Raw genomic sequence first — 18,667 nt, 5'->3', positions numbered from 1 at the left:
TTGTACAACCATCACCACAATCCAGTTTTAGAATGTTCCCGTCACCCTGTGAGGTTCTCTCATGCCTGTCTGCAGTCGATCCCTGCTTGAAGCATTCAGCTAAAGGAAAATTTGAGAGCCAGTCATCTATTCTTTTTTTTTTTTTTTTTAAGATTTTATTTATTTATTTGACAGAGACACAGCGAGAGAGGGAACACAAGCAGGGGGAGTGGGAGAGGGAGAAGCTGGCCTCCCGCCGAGCAGGGAGCCCGACGCGGGGCTCGATCCCAGGACCCTGGGATCATGACCTGAGCCGAAGGCAGACGCTTAATGACTGAGCCACCCAGGCGCCCCCCAGTCATCTATTCTAATCCACTTTCTCTACCGATGGGGAAGCTGAGGCCCAGAGAAGAGAAAGGGCCCTGCTGAGGACATGGAGTAAGCCAGCAGCATTGCTGAGATTCGACTCCAGAGCGGCCTGACTTCAAAGTCAGGTTCTTTTCACTTATGGGAGGCAGTGCCAATAGTGGTTAAGGGTCCCGGAACCGGGCAGTGTAAGCTCAAATCCTGGCTCCCCCATTTATCCGCTGTGTGACCATGGGCAAGTTGCTCAACCACTCTGGGCCTCAGTTTCTTCACGGGCTCGTGTGCAGAAGAATAGCACCTGTCTGAGGGGGTTGGTGTGTGCGTTCCACGAGATCACTTAGACCAAGGCACTTAGCACACTGCAGGGCGCGGAGTAAGTTCTTGGGGAAAGTTGGCTAATAATGATCATTTCACCACATCACTGTCTCCCAATTTCCCCTCAGAAATTTGGAAGTGAAAAAGACAGTGATGAAAAAAAAAAAAAACCAGTCCAGGCCCCAAATGGCACTGCATGTACAGAGGCAGCTTTCTAAGAACGTGGTGCAACACCCCACCCTGGGGCATCACCGCCCGGCTTGGCCGATGGAGCAACTGCCGGGGGCGTTGCTCAAGCTGCGTGGGACCCAGCCCCAGCCGGGAGACGCGGCGGTTGCTGTTCCTTCCTCCCCAGTTTCAGCATTGCCCAACAGCCCCACAACAGACACATTTCCTCAGCGTCCAGGGAGCCTGGCTCCCTTCCCACTCCCACCCTGAGGGGCCAGATGTGTGACTCTGGCGGGCGGTCAGGAGGGGCCAGGCTCCGCCCCCTGCCCCGCCCCGGCCGCAGCTCCAGGGCCACCAACGAGACCTCGAGACCTCGGAGCTGCTCCCGAGCTGGGGCAGGGCACCCAGGAAGGAAGGGGACGTAACCCAGCGCTGCTTGCTTTGTGTGTCTTATCTCTGTCCGCCTAAGAAGGAAGCTATGAACATCATACCCCATGACAGCCGAGGAAACCGAACTTCAGAGAAGGCGGTGGGGCGGGGGTGGGGTGGGGGTGGGGGTGGGGGGGTGGGGGGGAGGGGAGTCGTGGTGTTTGCTCAGGCAGGGAGCTCCCAGAAAGTATTCCGTCCCACGAGAAGTGGGATTAGGTCCGGGTAATGCTGCCTCTATGAAGCAGGGTGGGGTCTCTGTTTTGCTTTTTGTTTTGTTTTTGTTTTTAGCACACAACACATTAGACCCACTTTAGACACTGTGAGGAGAGTTCTGCCTTTGAGACTAAGCATATCTGACTTCGGGCAAGTTGCTTAACCTGAGATTTCATTTGGGGGAAAACACTGCCTAGTGTGCTAGGTTGCCATGGTGATTAGAGAGCCTGTCTGTAAGAAGCACCTAGCATGGCTTACTGAGCTGCTCCTGAGTGCAGGGTGTGAGGGACACATAGCTAAAACAACATCCCCAACCCTAAGAAGTGCCAGTATATGTGACAGGAGACAAAATCCTATGGCATTCTAAGTTCCATTTTTTGGGGGGAGAGATTTTATTTATTTACTTATTTTAGAGAGAGAGCGAGCGCAAGCAGAATCTCAAGCAGACCGCACACTGAGCGTGGAGCCGAGGCAGGGCTCAATCCCAGGACCCGGAGATCACAACCTGAGCTGAAACCAAGAGTCAGATGCTTAACCGACTGAGCCACCCAGGTGCCCATCTAAGTTCCAATTTGATGAAGATTAGAATAAAAGAGCTATGGTAGAAACTAAGGAGGGAGCCAGGCTTTGAATGATGAATGGACTGTTGACAGCTGGAGAAGGCTGGAAGTCAGGATGTGGGAAGGGGAGGCTGGAAAAGCCCGCTGAAGTCAGACTGTAAGGATCTTGAACGGCAGAGATTTTCAACTTTATCATGTAGGTCATAGGGAGCCATTCAAGGTGTTTGAGCCAGGGCATGACCGGACCAGGGACCCTCATCTGCTGGCGGCTGCACTAGGGTTGACAGGAAAAGGGCTCTCCTTTGGGGCCCTTCCCTGGGCTCCCTGACTGAGCGTGTAAAGGCTGACAGCCTGCTATGTGTGAGGCACCTGTTGAATTTAGAAATGACTTAAATATATGGACCACTTTAACAAGGTAGTAACTCAGCCATCAGAGAGCAGGTGCTGATTTGGTGAGCAGGGAGCATGGCTGAAACCTGACGTTAATGAGAGGTGCCAGCCCCCAGCAAAGAGAGAAGTACCACAGGACAGTGGAGCTCACCAGCTGGACCATTTGTTTTGGGGCGAATAGCTCCAGAGCAGCTGTTCTGCTGGCGATGCCGGCAGTGAGAACAAATCACCGATGGTCTGGACACCCTGTTTGCCAAAGCAGGGAATTGCTCATTTTATCACTACCATAAATAAATAAGGATAAGCACACACACAAACTAAGGTGATAGAAACAGTTCCTCCCTCTGGGTCCTCCTTGGCTATCCGGAACAGCCTGAACCATACTCCAGCTAAGCCAGACCAACTGGGGGAAGCCACAGGTGGGGCTGGGGCAATGGAGACCACTCTTTTGCCATTGGGGTCACTGGGTTAGCCATCCTCCATCCACCCATCGCCCACTTTGACTTCCAGACACTCCGAGAACCCCCTCCTCTTTATGCCTGGTCCTGGGCCAACTTGCACGGATGTTTTGCCATGAACCAGGAAAGTGGCCACCAGCCTTGGACTTCCCTATACTCCAGATGACGCTGAGGCTTCTGCTGGGTTTCCCTATTGTTCTATGGCCGCCACAAATACCAGGTTTACCCCTAAGCTTGGGCCGACACTTGCTACTCTGGCCCTACAAACCCATCCTAGGAGGAGCCTCTATGTTGCACTGGTGGAGATAAGAATTGGGGACAGATGTCCTCTGTCCAATTTCCCCATAACTCTCAGTCAAGAGCCTCTCCTGCTCAGCCCCCAGCCACTTCCTCCAGGGTACCCCCAAGGGCAGATGCAGACCCTGACCTTGTGGTGCTTGAAGACCAGCCATGTCTGGCTACACAGCAGTGGCCCGAGTCACCCCATCCAGGGTGATGATCCATGAGCCCGAAGCCTTAGGAGTCAAAGGAGGGTGAGGCCACTGAGGGCTGGGATGACCAGGAAAGGGAACCGAGAAGGAGAAAGAGAAGAGCTTGAGTAGCGGAGAAAATAAGATGAAGAGAGGGAAGAGAAAAGATGACCCCCCACCCCCCTGGGACAAATGAGAAAGACATTGGGGTGGGGGGGACATGCGTGATGTGGAGGTGGCTGAGGCTGAGTTGAGGCCAGTCCCCATGGGAGCCTATGTTGACCAATGAGGTTGGGCAGGCAGGGAGGGAGGGGCTGGATTCCAAAGGCTGCCCATCAAACCCTTGTCCGTGCCCACAGTAGCATTTGCATCAAACTTTGGTAAAAGTGCCCTTATCTGCCCCTGCAAAGTATACCCCCCTCCTGAATGGCAGGCATTTGTTGGGTCCCAGTCGTGCTGGGCCCTGGGAAGCAGAGGTTAATGTGATAGGTTTGGTGGAAGGAACATGAGCTCCGAGTACCAGTCCCACATCTGCAGCTGTGCAGCCTTCCGCAAGTTCCTTACCGGCTCTGGGCTTCAGCTCATTTCTCTGTAAGGATAAGGATGATGCCACCTCCCCTGAAGGGGGCTGGCCCTTAATGGGGTTCCCAGGCATCTGCAAAACTCAAGGTCCTGGCTATGGGGTCTCTGATCCCCTGTCTGCCTTTTAGGACAGCGGCCCCAATTGATTAAAAACCACCCAGTGGGGTGATGAGTATTTCCTGAGTGCTTCTAAGACACCCCAGAGGCATCAGCTCCTTGACCTGAGCAACTTAACAGCGCAGAGGTTCTGGAAAATGGAGACTCACACGGACCAAGGGATTGGCCCCGAAGCCACAGAACTTGAAGTGGCAGATCAGGACTTGGATGCAGGTCTGGTCAGGCACCTAAAGCTCCAGCTTTAACCCCTGGGCGAACCTGCCAATCCAGGCACTCGCTGCAACAGGGATCCTGTGGTGAACACACATAAATGGACTCCCACCCGGCCATGAGCCTCGGCGCAGAGAACGGAGGTGGCAGACTGCGCCGGGGGTCGGAGAGTCATACAGCGCTGGGTTCAAATTTCGATGTGGGCACTTACTAACTCTCTGACTTTGGGCGCCATTTCCCCTATCTGAGCCTCAGTTTCCTGATCTATAAGAGGGAGTGATGGTACCTGTCCCCTCTGGCCCAGGAATGCTGTGCAAATATGAAATAATGTATACCCATGCCCTGGCCTGTGGCTGCCACTCAACAGATACCCCAAAAAAGCTTGTTGTGTTTGTATCTATGGAGCCCAGCATTGTTTATTGGCGCCTCTGACTGGCAAACCCTTGACCCAAACCATTGCACAACACTGGTCCTGATCATATGAGCCTTTGCACCAGAGCTCAGATCCCCTGAGTCCCCATGGCCTTAACCTAAGATGCTGAGCCCTGTGCCTGTGGCAATAACTGTCTCACATGGCGGCCACCCTTCCTGCAATGAGTGTGAAGGCAGCCAAAATCCTGCTGGTGTCACCACTGCGTGCTCCATCCCAGAGCGGGGTGTTCTGCTTGGGGATTGCTAAACAGGGCCCCGTGTCCCTGGCACTGTTCAGGGAGCTCATGCCAGGGCTGGAGGGGGCTGGAGATAGACACGGTCCCCAGAGCCCACTGTTGGTAGGGGCACAGATGTCTGACTTCACCATCTCTTCCATTTGCCCACCTTCTACCCTGCAAGACCACGGCCTTAAAGGTCAGAGAGACTGGGGTTCAAATCTAGGCTCCACCGCTTCTTAGTTATGTGACTGTCTATAGTGCACTTTCCTTCCCTGATCCCATCTGTAAAAAGGGATTCATCGTTCCTATGGTTCAAGGTTGCTGTAAAGATTAAAGGACGTGATGGGTGTCAAGGTCCCAGCAGAAGGCCTGGCCCCAAATGGGTGTTGAGTATGTCTACTGGTGACCTTAGATAACCCCCTTTTCTCTCTGGACTTCAGTTTCTTCACATCGGACATAAGACCTGATGGCCTCTTGGGGCCTTTCTAGCTCTCACAGTCTTCAGGCTTGTCCCCGACTGGAATAAGAGTCATGGATGGTGTTAGCCATCCGGCAGGAAACAGAGTCCAGAATCAGCCCAGTGTCACTCAGCCATTCAGCTAGAGGCTCAGGGCAAGCTGCAGAGAGTGGGAGCTTCCTGCCCGAAACTTCCAAGCAACAAGGAACTTCCCTTGTAGGGTCAGAACAGGGACTCAGCTGGCTCTCGGCCTGCCATTAAGGTGTCTGGACATTCCCCTGGGCCACTCTTAGCCTTCTGAGCTGATTCAATTTATAGTTCTCTTGAGCACTAGCTTGTGCTGGCCTCTCCTTATTCAATCTCTATTTTAACTTTCTAAAAAGAATATAAGCTCTTCAGGTAAGGGGCAGGCATGCCCCCCAATGATTCCAGCCTCCTAGTATCCACACCTTTGTGTAGTCCCTTCCCACAGTGAATAGAGCTGAGCTGTATGGCCAATAGGGTCTTACAGAAATGACAAATTTGACTTCTAAGCCTAAATCATAAAAGGGCAGTGTGGATTCCACATTTCACTCTGGAGGAACCAGCTGTCTTGTCGTGAGGACTCTCAAGTGGGGGCTGGGGGAGTTACTTGGCAAGGAACTGAGGCCTCCTGCCAATATCATGTGAGTGGGCCATCTTGGAAACAGATCCCACAGCCCAATCAAGCCTTCGGATGAGGTGGCCCCAGCTGACATATGATGCAACCTCATGAGACACTCTGAGCCAAAACCTTCCAGCTAAGTGGCCTCCAAATTTCTGACCCGTGGACACTGTGAGATAATCAATGATTATCATTGTTTTGGGCCATCAGATTTTGGGATAATTTGTTAGACAGCAGTAGATAACTGATACACTCAAGAGTATAAAATGATATGTCAGTATACCCAACCACTCATTTGCTCTTCTGAGGGACTCTGACTTACCCACAGCCCCTAGTGCCTGAAACATGGTGTGTTGTCCTACAAAGAAGTTTTCCCAACTGTGGTTTACTGACCATCCCTTTCAGGAACACCCAGGATGTTTGCCTATAGTGCAGACTGTTGGGCTTCACACGAGACCTATTTGGCAGATGCCTGGGCCTCTGGTGCCCATGCCACATGGCAGGCCCATCCGATGTCACCCACAGATGTGGTGATGGTTTTGTGCATGCTCAGCCTCACCTTGAGCTGTCAAGTGTACCATGCTTGGTATGTACAGCACATCTTTTCATATCCTGCCTAAGACTTTCTCAAAGCTTGTGGGAGACCACATGTAAACACAGTCAGGATGCCCCTGGGGGAAATTCTTGACCCGTGGGGGTGGGAACTGTCCTTCTGGCACACACTCTTGGCGTATTTATTTACTGAGAGAGCAGTGACCTCAGCAATGCACACCTATATTGACTTTTCCTCCTTCCCAGTCTTGTTCTCCTCATTCTCACTACTGCTTCCTGTAGTCACCTCCCCCAGACACCACCGGCACCCAGGGTCCTGTCTCGGGCTCAGATGAACCCATTTTAAGACACAACGAATCAGAGTCTGTGAAGTGGGTCCCAGACAACTGCAATTATGAAAGTTCCCTGGGTGATTCTCAAGCACCCTTCATGTTGAGAATGCTGTTTGAAGTAGAGCTTCCCAGTGTGGGGACCAAGTGCTCTGCTTCCAAGAGTTGCTGAGTTGTCAGATGTGCTGGACAACTTCCATCTGCCTCTCCAGGCCATGCCCACCTTTGTCCTCGATATTTTGCACCCTCAATGGTTGGCATCAACAGGCATCCTCACTCTCTGGTTTGTGGCCGGCTTCAGTCAAGGGGACACATGCAGGAGCCCAGAGGGGAAAGAGAGAGGGATTTGGGGCTTATTCCCCTGGTTCCCTCCCTGTGGGGTCCCCATGAGCTGGCTACCTCTTTGGACCAAGGTCACTGCTTCTCTCAGGCTGACTTCTTCTCACAGCTTGCTTTCTCTCCGGGTTCTGGTGATTGCTCTTTGTCACTGTGCCTAGCCCCAGGTTCTGCACAATCCCTGTGGTTTCTTTACATTCTGCCTACTCCTTTGTAAATAATCCCTTTATTAAACTCTCTTCAAATTACCCAATCTGAGTGTGCCGGCTATTTCCTGGTGGGATCCTGACAGAGTGCTGTTATGAACCACGCCTCATGTTGTGGCGTAATAATAAATCACGTTTCCCTCACGGAACTGTAGTTGGTTGCAAGGTGTTTGCTCCTCCGGAATCCATTTCCTTTTCCGTGACCTTCGTTTGGGACTGTTCTCACTTCCCAGCTGCTTCGGGCATGTGTGGGACACAGCGACTAGCTCATTGGCTTTTAGCATCCCCCTGGACACAGGGATGGTTAGGTGGTATGTCATGTGACTTGGGCTGGTCCAATCAGGCTGAAGTTCTGGTGGGTGCTCCCTGAAAAGACCAGCCATTCCCAATCTGGGGGCTGCCTGAGTGCACTGGACTTCTGGGGGGTGTCAGAGCTTCACCTTGGGCAGAGGTGCAGTGTGAGAAATTGGCTCCCTCCTTTCTCTGCCAGCTTAAAAACTGGGTGGTCTTGGGCAAATTACTTAGCAGTTCTGTGCTTCAGTTGCCTCTTAAAAGGGGGCATGGGAATTTAACAAGTGCCTCAGTGGATTCTTTTAAGACCAAACCAGAGACTTCATAAAAATAAAGTAAGACAAAAACAGAGAGGGAGACAAACCACAAGAGACTCTTAACTAGAGGAAACAAACTGAGGGTTGCTGGAGGGGAGGTGGGTGGGGGATGGGGTAACTGGGTGATGGGCATTAAGGAGGGCCCTTGAAGTAATGAGCACTGGGTGTTATATGCAACTGATGGATCACTAAATTCTATCCTGCAATTAATCATACACTATATGTTAACTAACTTGAATTTAAATAAAACCAAAAAAAAAATCATGAAAAGAACTTGGAACAGAGAAATTATTAAACCAGCTTTTAGGCTTTACCCAGAGGCCTCTTCTTTCCTAGGACTTCCTTCCTGGGATAGGTCAATGGAGCTGAAGAGATTTAAGTGACAGCCTGTTGCTGTGCTCAGAATCGCCCCTTCCCCCACTGAAGACTTTGTTAGCCACTCAGGCTTCTCCACACCAACTCACAGGCTTCTCTTGCTCACAGGGACTGGCTTTCTGTGACTCCCTTTTGCTGGCTCACCTGACGTGCCCAGGAATGTCTGAATCACCCCTCCCCCGTGCCCACATAAATTATAACCCATACCCGATTCTCCCATATTTCCAATAGACAGAGATCTCTGAGAAGAGAGGGAGCTGGGTCCTGGGAGGCATCCCACCAGGAAGCGGCTTTAATGGCTGGCTTTTGCTGGCTGGAGAGGGGGGGCTCGCGCTGCGTGCTGCTGTCCTTCTGGTCTAATCCGTCCTCCAAAGCCCTGTGAGTCCTTGCTGCAGAGAGGCCCCCAGCACCCTCTGCAAACAACCATCTGGTCATAGCCGGGCCTGGAACATCAGGGAAGCAGGACAAGGAGAGGTGAAGGACCTTGCTTAGCACAACTATTCCTCTGGTGTCCGAACCTCATCAGAGCTGCATTTCTTGGGGTTAAACGCTGCTCTGTTCAGATTTCCCTTTAAAAAAATGCAACTGCCGGAAAATGTAAAGGCCTTTAGGATCTGGATTCTGCCTCAATTTCCCACTCTTCTTTCCTAGAAGCCATGTCCCATCCCCAGGGGACGACTTAGTGTTTCCAGAACCAGGTCAGGCTCTATTATGTCTGTGTATCTTTACCTCTATCATTCGTTTACCTGGAACACTTCCACGCTTTCTCCACCTGACGGACTCCTCCGGATTATTAAGATTCAGCTTAGCTGTTCCCTCCTCCATCCTTCGCACCGAGTTAGGGGCTCTCCACTGCGTTCACGTGGTATCCTGAACCGTATTCTGTCATGGCCCACATCACTCTGACTGGTCACCGTTGGTTTACTTGCCCGCCTCCCTCGCTAGACAGTTCCTTGGAGGCAGGGCCCAGGACTGGGTCACTCCCAGCATCCTCAGCACCCAGGGTCTAGTACACAGTCGGTGCTCAGGGTGCCTTCACTGGCTGTATGAATGGGTAAATGGCTACTGTCCTAACTGGCTACTGTCACTACTAACCAGGTGTCTTAGTTTGGGCTTCCCCACAAGCAGAACCTAAGCAGGGATCTGAGTGTAAGTAGTTTATTGGGGAGGTGAGGAGAACACCAACCAAACGAAGTGTGTTTATAAGCTGGATCCTAATCCCATTGGGCATCTCTTGCAGTGCAGAATTGTATCTGACCTGGGGAGTGAGGGAGCTGGGGTGTTTGTCCCCCACTCCTATCAGGCCTGGACTGGGGGCTGCTCTTGAAGAGCATTAAGACCGTGGCAAATCCAGTCAGGCAGTAAGCAGTGCAGAGACTGGCCGCCGGAGTCAGCCTCTTGCGCCCAAGCGGGAGTGCGTGGACTCCTACCCTTGTATTCTGCAACCTCCACACTCTCCCCTTCCAATCCCGAGGACACACTCCTTGAGGGCAGTGACCCCGTCCCATTCACCATTATGTCCCCCAGCAGTCAGCAACAGTGCCTGGCTCAGAGAAGATGCTTGGTGAGTACCGAGTGAATGAATGAATGAATGAGTGAGTGAGTGATTGAGAACACTGGCTATCAGGTTAGCAACTTTCTTCCTCCCTGGCAGGAGAAATTAGAAGTTTCCTGGGAGCCCAGAGAGAATGTAGGTGGGTTCAGGAGGAATGGAGGGGGCCAGTCACTGGGAAGGGGGAAGACTGCCCCACAGCTTTGAGGCTGGCAGGCCAGGTGGCCATGCAGAAAGGCTCACTTCATGTATTTTATGGGGTGGGGAGGCTCCCAAGGCTCAGGCCTTGCTGCTGTGGGAATCAGTTTCCGCCCTGGGCCTGTGGGGTTGCGTGACTCCGGGAATGCTGGGCCCAGGGCGTGGAGGCAAGCAAACGCCATTAGCTGTATCAGTGATCTCCCGGCGCAGATATGGAAGTTTGAGGAGGCCCAGCCGGCTCTGCCCGACTGTAAAGAGACCTGATTAAGGCGGGTCATGGGGAGGTGGTGGTGATTAAGGGGGGGTTGAGTCCCGTGGACTTCCTGCCCAGCAGGTAGTGGCGACCCAGGGAGTGAGAGGATGGGGTATTAGTCATAGTGTAAACCCTCTCTGAGCTCATAAAACCTGGGCAGAGAGCTGGCTCAGGAACCTCCAATGGCTGCAGGGAGAAAAGCCGATTCTCGAGGGTGGAACTGCAGTGTCCTGGGCTTATCTTCCTAGTCTGGGACTGAAGCGTCTGGCTTCAGTCTCGGCAGTACCTGCCCCGAGGCCTGACTCACGGAGGCAGGTGCAGACAACAGCTCTTTTAAGGTACCAATAACTCAGCGGCCCCTCTGACTTTCTAGTTCACACTGTTTGCGAAGCACTTTCTCCTCCCACTGCTTCATCTGTCCTCCAAACAGCCTTGCTAAGTCTGTAAAAATGGTTATAAGCTCCACTTTATTGATGAGAAAACTGAGGTCCCAAGCTTTTAGGTCTGAGAAACATGGGAGTAGAAAGGAAGAATACCCAGAGAGTTAGACCGGGGGACTGCATTTCAATGACAGCAAGTCTAGCTTTTGGCTCTGGCTGCAGCCCAGGGACCCGGGGTTGGGGTGAGGCAAGGGGGGGGGGGTGTTTCCTGGGCTGGGAGCTGGAGGCAGTCACCTACCCCGAGAAAAGAATCTAAGAGTGAAAGGACTCTGGCCCCAGGCCCTGCCATCTGTCTGGGCCACCGCTTCCTGATAATAAAACTCTAAAAGCAGAGACAGGAGCTCCGGAGAGTTTTCTGCTGAGTTATGGGAGAGAATAAAGTCCTATGAAGGAGTCAGAACAAGACACACATCTTCAGTGGTATGTGTGTGTCTGTGTGCATAGAGATGGGACTGCAACACCCACAGGAGCCCCATTTATGCAGGTCTCTAAGCCCCAATTCCTGGGGGTGATAGTGAAATGGAGAGAGTAGTATTTATCTCTCATGGTCACTGTGTAGAAGAAATGAGGTGACATATGTCCTTGCCCGTGGGAGGCTCTGAAGAACTGGGAGTTGAATGGAATCCTATTTCTCCAACAGCCCCCAGCATGTAGAAGGCACTCCTCAACATTTAGGGAGCCAATGGATAAAAAGAAAACAGAGAAAGTGAAACCTCCTTTTGACCTCGGTGGGAAAACAGGGCTTAGAGAGTCAACGCAAATTTTTTGAATATTTCTTGGTCTTCTCCTTGACTGTCGCTGTCCTGTGACTGTCCTCACCCTCTTGCACTACCCCCACTGTCCCCTTCCAGCCCACCTCACCTCTCAGCTGCAGACACCCGTCTATCTAACAGCTAACCAGACCCCCTCCTGGATGCCCACTGGGTTCCCACCCTTAGTATTTCTAAAACACAACTTGTTATCCTTCCCTCAGATAAGCCCCCGTCTCAATAAAGAGCATGTCCCTGTCCTGCCGTGTCACCCGGGTCAAACCCTGAGAATCACCCTGGAGTGCTCCCAACCCCTCCCCTCCCCCCACATTAAGCAGGCCCTGGACTATTCCTCAACACTGCCCCCCTCCTCCGTCCCCTTGCTGATGCCTTCCCCTCGCTCATGCCAGCTTTACCTCTTGTCCTCATGACAGCCAGAGCCTCCTAGAGGTCTTCCCACCCAGCCCAATCTCCTTGCTGGCTGACAGAGTGACTAGATCTGATTTGCCACTTCCCTGCTTAAAATCTTCCATGGCTCTCTACTCCCTGTAGGAAAAAGCCCAAACCCCTTCATCCATTAATATAAGCCCCAGCCTAATTTGATTCCATTCTGTTCCAGCCATTTCTGCCCCCAGCCCCCTTCTGTTCCAGCCACAACAAAATACTCGTCCTGCCTAACATGCCATGTGCCTTTGCCCACGAGCTCCTTGCCCAGACAACCCTTCCCTGTCTGCCTGGTCAACCCTTATAAATCTTCTCAGTCCGTCTCAAATGTCACCTCCTCCAGGAAGCCTTCCCTTACCCCCCATCCAGAGTTAAATCTCTCCTGCACTTGCAGAGCAACAGAAACCACAGAGCTCAGATTCTCCGGGAAATTTATGATAATCTATGTTGATGTTGGATCGCAAGTGCAATTTTTGATTGGAAGAGCATGTGTCCCAGGAAGCCCTGGACATGCATGGTCCTCCATCCCAGTGTTTATCACAGTACGAAGATGACGAATTCACATTCTCTAAGTCACAGTGCTGCCTGCTTTCGAACTTCAACTCTCTTTCCTTCACAGTAACTTTATGATGTAAGTAGGACCTTGCCCAGTTATAAAAGAGGAATTAGAAAACCTTTCTAGTCCAAGGTCATACTTGCCCAAGGTGATACCCACAAGAAGTGGCAGAGAAGGGGCTTTGAACCCGCCTGCCTGCCTCCGAACCTTCTTCCTTCCACTTGTGGTGTTGGCCTTGCCAGCTTAGATGCCTGTCTCTAAGAGGGAGTGAGCTCCTAGATGCCCAAGCCATACCAGGTGTATCTGAGTGTCCCCAGAGCTGGGGACAGAGAATGTCAGTAAACATTTGCTGACCTTGAGCTCAAACCCTTTCCTCCTCACCCCTCCCAGGCTGACCACTAGTGACTTTTTTCCCTTTTCAGAAAGGCTCTATGTTGGCCAGATTCTCTTTCTTTCAACCATGCAGGGAGCAGGGTCATGGGACTCCAAGTTTGATTATTAGCTATGAGGTGTTGGGCAAGTACATTCTTTCCCTAAAAGATACTGAGGCCTGTTCTCCTCAGAGTAGGGTGCATGGCCCATTCTTAGGGATACTTATTAAAGCCATGGAAAATATATTGCATCCTTCCGTGGAGAGCCTTTTTCTCCTTAAAATTTTCAGGGGAGTAGAAATAAATGAAGTAATTTAACTTCTAAGCAATATTTTAAACATTAACTCAAAATAAAATATTTTTTTGGCCTAAACTACAAAGTTTATGTTAACTTTTAGGATAAAACTTACATGGGCTGCTTTAGGCTACACACCTTACGTCTCCAGGGACAATGATGGAAAGATGTGGGAAGTACCTGATAAAATTGCGTGGGTTCCCAGCTACCAGGGCCCACCCTGGCTAGGGGTATAAAGAGATGCTGATTGCATCAACCCTCTCTTCTTCTTGCCCTGGTCCCTTGGGTCTCCTCCTACACCTGGTTTAATACAATGGAAAGAACTATGTCTCTGGAGCTAGACAGACCTGACTTTGAATCCTGGAGTGGACAGTTACTGCTCTGGGAACCTAGACTTAACATTCTGTTTCCTTTCAGTATCATGGGCTTAATGATACCACCTACCCATGTTGGATGTACTGCTTGCCCTGCAGATTTGCCCTCCACCCATCCCTACCCTGCTCTTTGCCCTGGGAGCCTGAATCATATGGATGGTATCAATTGATTCCTTTGTTCCCCGGCCTTCGGTAGGATTTGGCCAATGGGAGACTCAGGCGGGAGGATGGGAAGAGAGAGAGGAAGGGTATTTATTCCCCAGTTTGCTCTCTGCCATCTGGAGGACAGCAGTGAGAATATTCCTCACTTCCTTGGGCCACAGCTCTTGCTACTTAGCCCTCTCCTGTGGCTACAGCTCTCTCCAAAAACCTTCCCTCCGGTGACCTCAGGGCCCCGGCCTGCCTGGGGCTGGGGGCAGCTCTTACCACCCTGTAATGGTTTCCTTTAACCCTCCCAAGGTTTATAAATATCCCCCCCCAACCCCCTGCGCTAAGCTCTCCCCAGGGGTCCCTTCTGAGTGTGCCATTGTTTTCTGTGGGACCCTGACCCATAAACCACCTCACTGGGTTCGGGGAGGATTAAATAAATGGCTGCGAAGCACTTTATAAGGAAAGCTTGTACTTGGTGCTTGAGACGAATAATGGCTGCCATTGGGGACCCACTGGCCGAGCCTGGGGAGGGTGGAGGCGGCCCCGGGGCAGAATCCTGCCGGAAGGAGGCAGCTCCTAAAAACGTCTTCCTTCACCAAGGGCCGCTCCCTACCCCGGAGCCCTGGGAGGCCTGGCCGGGGACGGGCGTTTTCAGGGCACGGTTCCTGCTGCTGTGGCGGCCGCGGCAGCACCATCGGTAACACGCCGGGCTCCTGGGGGGCCCTCCTGGCTGCAGCGCATCTGGCAGCCTCGGGCGGCCAGGGAGCCCCAGCGCGGAGCCGCCAGCTCGCTGACTCAGCACAACGCCCCTCTCTCAGCAGCTTGGCTTGGGTGGGAACCAACCAGCCATCCGGTGGCCCCTCCCCTCCCCTCGGAGGCAGCACCCCCTCCGGCTGGAGCTGCTCCAGGCCTCTAATGAGTGCTGGCTGTTGTCTTGTCCAGGGCCCCGCCCCGCTGCGGGAGAACGCGCTCGGGCAACAGAGAACACTGTTGGTCAGCCAGAGAACTCTGTCTCCCTTCCAGCCTCCCCCCTAGAGGCTCCCCAGGACCTGGGGTGTCAGAGCTGGAAAGACAGACAGAGCCCCTGACAGGACAGAGCCTCAGGTGAGGAAACTGAGGCCCCCAAAAAAGCAATTTCTCAAGGGCCACAGCGAACCACTTTCAGAACCCAGGCCAACACTGGACAATTCCTCACAGGCTGGAGTCTCACGGTTTCTACTCTGGTTGAGGACATCGATCACCAATGGCCCCAGGTCAGATCAAGTGCCCAGTAGATTGTGTGAGGTTGTCTTGAGAAGATTTTGAGTATTGAGGGGCCCTAGGCACATCACCTACATGTGACTTCTCGTCCTCACAACGACCCTATAAGGTAGGAATTGGGATCATCACAAACTAGATGAAGAAACTGAGGCCCAGAGACAGGAAGCAGCTTGCCTGAGGTTGCACAGCTAGTATGTGGCAGAGCCAAAATTCCCACTGAAGTCTCTTATGCCGTAAGCTGGTGGTGCTCTGCCCACCAGACAACACTGTCTTTGCATCTAGCAGCGTGTGGTAGAAAAGAACCCTCGGTAGGGTGGGCCTCAGCAAGCCAGAGGTCTAGCCTTGGCTTAGCCTCTACCTTTTATTTGTGCAAACTTGGCCTACCTCCTATACCTCATTAGGGCTCTTTTTTTTTTTTTTAAAGATTTTATTTATTTATTTGAGAGAGAGAGAGAATGAGAGAGAGAGAGAGCACGAGAGGGAAGAGGGTCAGAGGGAGAAGCAGACGCCCCGCTGAGCAGGGAGCCCGATGCGGGACTCGATCCTGGGACGCCAGGATCATGACCTGAGCCGAAGGCAGTCGCTTAACCAACTGAGCTACCCAGGCACCCCAGGGCTCACTTTCTTATTTATTTATTTGACAGAGACACAGCGAGAGAGGGAACACAAGCAGGGGGAGCGGGAGGGGGAGAAGCAGGCTTCCTGTGGAGCAGGGAGCCCTACGCGGGACTCGATCCCAGGACCCTGGGACCATGACCCGAGCTGAAGGCAGACGCTTAACGACTGAGCCACCCAGGCGCCCCAAGGCTCACTTTCTTATCTGTGAATAATGGTGAGCCAGCCTGCCCTGCTTCCTTCACGTGATATTCTATAAGACATGCAGGGTAGGTGCTATTATTCCCATTTTACAGACAGGGAAACTGAGACCCATTCTTTTATTCACGATGAATAAATTAGTTGTAATTTGCTGAAGGACTTCTTTCTATAGGCCAGGTTCTTTGTCCCCAGAGAGGGAGGTGACTTGGTCAAGGCCACACATCTAGAAAGTGGCAGAGCCAAGCCTCAAGCTGACAGTGGCTACTCTAACATACACTTCATGGCCTCCAGGATTATGCAAAAGTGGCCACAGGATCATGGTTTTCTAACTCCTGCAGAAAGCCACTTGGATCCTCCTTGAGCACAGCCCATGGCACTAAATAGATCCCAGGAATGCTATTCTCCTGGGAACTTTTGGCCTGGAACATATTTACAAAACTCTAGAGGGGATGGAAATATCCCAACCTACTCCCTACAGACCCAAATTAGCAATTTTCTTATTCTTTATAACCCCTCTGGAAATGCAAACTATGTAATATTGGTCTAAAGTTAGGAGCATAAGTCACAAGAGAAAAGTCCCACTACTTTGGAGAAAATGTTTTCTTAGCCTCATCCTGGCATTTTTTCTAAATCAGAACACAGCAGTTGTCTTTCAAATAATTATTTTCCCCTAGTGTGTATGGACTGGAAGCAAAATACTTTTAAGAGAACTTTTTTACTGTACTGCCAAATGTTGAAATCCAATCCCTTTTACCTGGCTTTCAATCTATTCAGGTAAGGCCTAGAATACTTGAACAGGAAGAGCCTGTTCTATGAGCCCAGGATGCCTTCTTGAATGAAGGGCACTTTAATAATAACAATGGCCATAATGTTATCTGTAGCCAACACAGACTGACAGTAAAGATGTGCCAAGGAGTGGTGTGAAGTGTTTTATAGCCACTATTACGTTTAATCCTCAAGATTACCTGTAAGATGGGTATTATTGTCCCATTTTTCATATGAGGGTGATTAAGGCCTAGAGTGGTTAAGAGATTGACCAAAAGTCATATGGTTATAGGACAAGTAGTGGTGGAGTTAGAATTTTAACCCAAACCTGTGTATCTCTAAAGTCCAAACTAAGATATTGTCTTCCATAACAGGTCTGCATACTATGTGCCGGACACAGTCCTGAGTGACTCACATAATAACCTTTTGACCATCACAATAATCCCTCTAAGAACTTTGCCCCATCCTTTTTCCTTGCTCCCCAGTGCAGAGACTCGCACTAGCTTCAAGTCTGTCATGTACTTTGAGGTTCTCTTGTTAAACTGCTGACCCCGCTAGTGGCTGTGCCAGGGTTGGTAAGAGTACGTGTGAAATACACCACCTTTGAATAAATTAATCCTAGTAGATGCCTAGGGCCTTGGGCATATTACTTCTTTCATCCTCAGGCTTCTCATCTGTCATTTGAATGGGTTAGCTCCTTTGAGCTCGAATTTTCTGGAATTCTATGACAAATGCAGGGCTTGTCTGGAAATGAGTGTAGGGCATGAAAGTTTTGTTACATGGGGGTAGAAGTGACTTTGCCGTCAAGGCAGAGGAATGTTGTGGGTTTGGGGGATGTGAGGTCCCAGCTCCTAGGAGCAGTAGTGAATGGACAGCAAGTAGGGAGGGGGCAGGGTGCTTCAGCTGGCCGGAAGACTGAGCCAAAAGATTGTCACCTCACTGAAGAGGTGAGTCAGGACCTCTCGGGTGCAGGAACAAGAATGTGGTATGTGTGACCCTGGGAGCAGAGCTTGTCCTACCAGATGGAAATCACCAAGGGGCTTGAAAGGGAGAGAGTGCTGCATCCCTTCAGGTAGTTGTTCAGAGGCTGGGCAGCCGTTGGAAGCCTTGTAGAGGGAATCTGACCTGTAGAAAGCTGACTTCCCAACGTGCAAACTTGATCTTGTCCCTCTTCTGCCAGTCCCCCTTCCCCTGGATCCCGATTGCTTGTGAATACAGTCCAGGGTAGCTCCTTACCATGGACGGTGAGGCTTGTTACAATCTGATGCTGACTTGGCCAATTCACTTCTCACTACCTCAGCTATGGTAACCAGGCCTAACTTCCTGCTCTTTTCTGAACACACGACGTGCTTTTATATTTCTGCTTCCACCCACATCCCCTGTGAATCCTTTTCACGCCTCTAGGCGATTCGTCCCTTTGGCTGAGCTATAATTTATGCATCGACTTTGTCAACAGACCATGAGCCCCTTGAGGGCAGGGCCTAGTCACACGCCTCTTCATATGGTGTCATGGGGACTGGAGTAGGAGCTGAGTGCAGATGAACAAATGAGGTGGGATTAGATGACATCTGACAGGCTCCGTGCTAAGATCCTGCTATTTTAGTTCATCTCAGTAAGCATTAAAATGGTGGGCCTTCCATGTACACTCACATGGTGAGGGTTGATAGGCAGATAATAATAGTGCTAATAATGTGAACAGAGACAACAGGAGCCAGGGCCAGGAACCAGGGCATGGAGAGGAGAGAGAAAAATACGGAGGTGGCTACCTAGTGAAGACCGTCTTGGTCTGTCTCATAGCCCCAAACTATTCCAGTGAGTGGGTGGGAAAGAGGAAAGAGAAAGCAATGGGGATGATCCTGCTGGCCACGAATTTTGGTTCTTTTGGGATTTAGAACTGAAATTGGCTTTCTTTAGAAGCCTCCACCCCTGCTTGCCAGTGGGTATTTTTAAGGGAATAGGTATCTGGGGGCCAATTTCCAACCCCCTCTCCCCCTTGGCCCACTGTACCAGCACCACACAGTTAGTAGCAGA

The sequence above is a fragment of the Callorhinus ursinus genome, unplaced genomic scaffold (assembly GCF_003265705.2).
Source record: "Callorhinus ursinus isolate GAN/ISIS: 27379988/994484 unplaced genomic scaffold, GSC_fseal_2.0 scaffold15, whole genome shotgun sequence".
NCBI classification, from domain to species: Eukaryota; Metazoa; Chordata; class Mammalia; order Carnivora; family Otariidae; genus Callorhinus; species Callorhinus ursinus.
Note: the sequence above shows the minus strand (reverse complement) of the source record.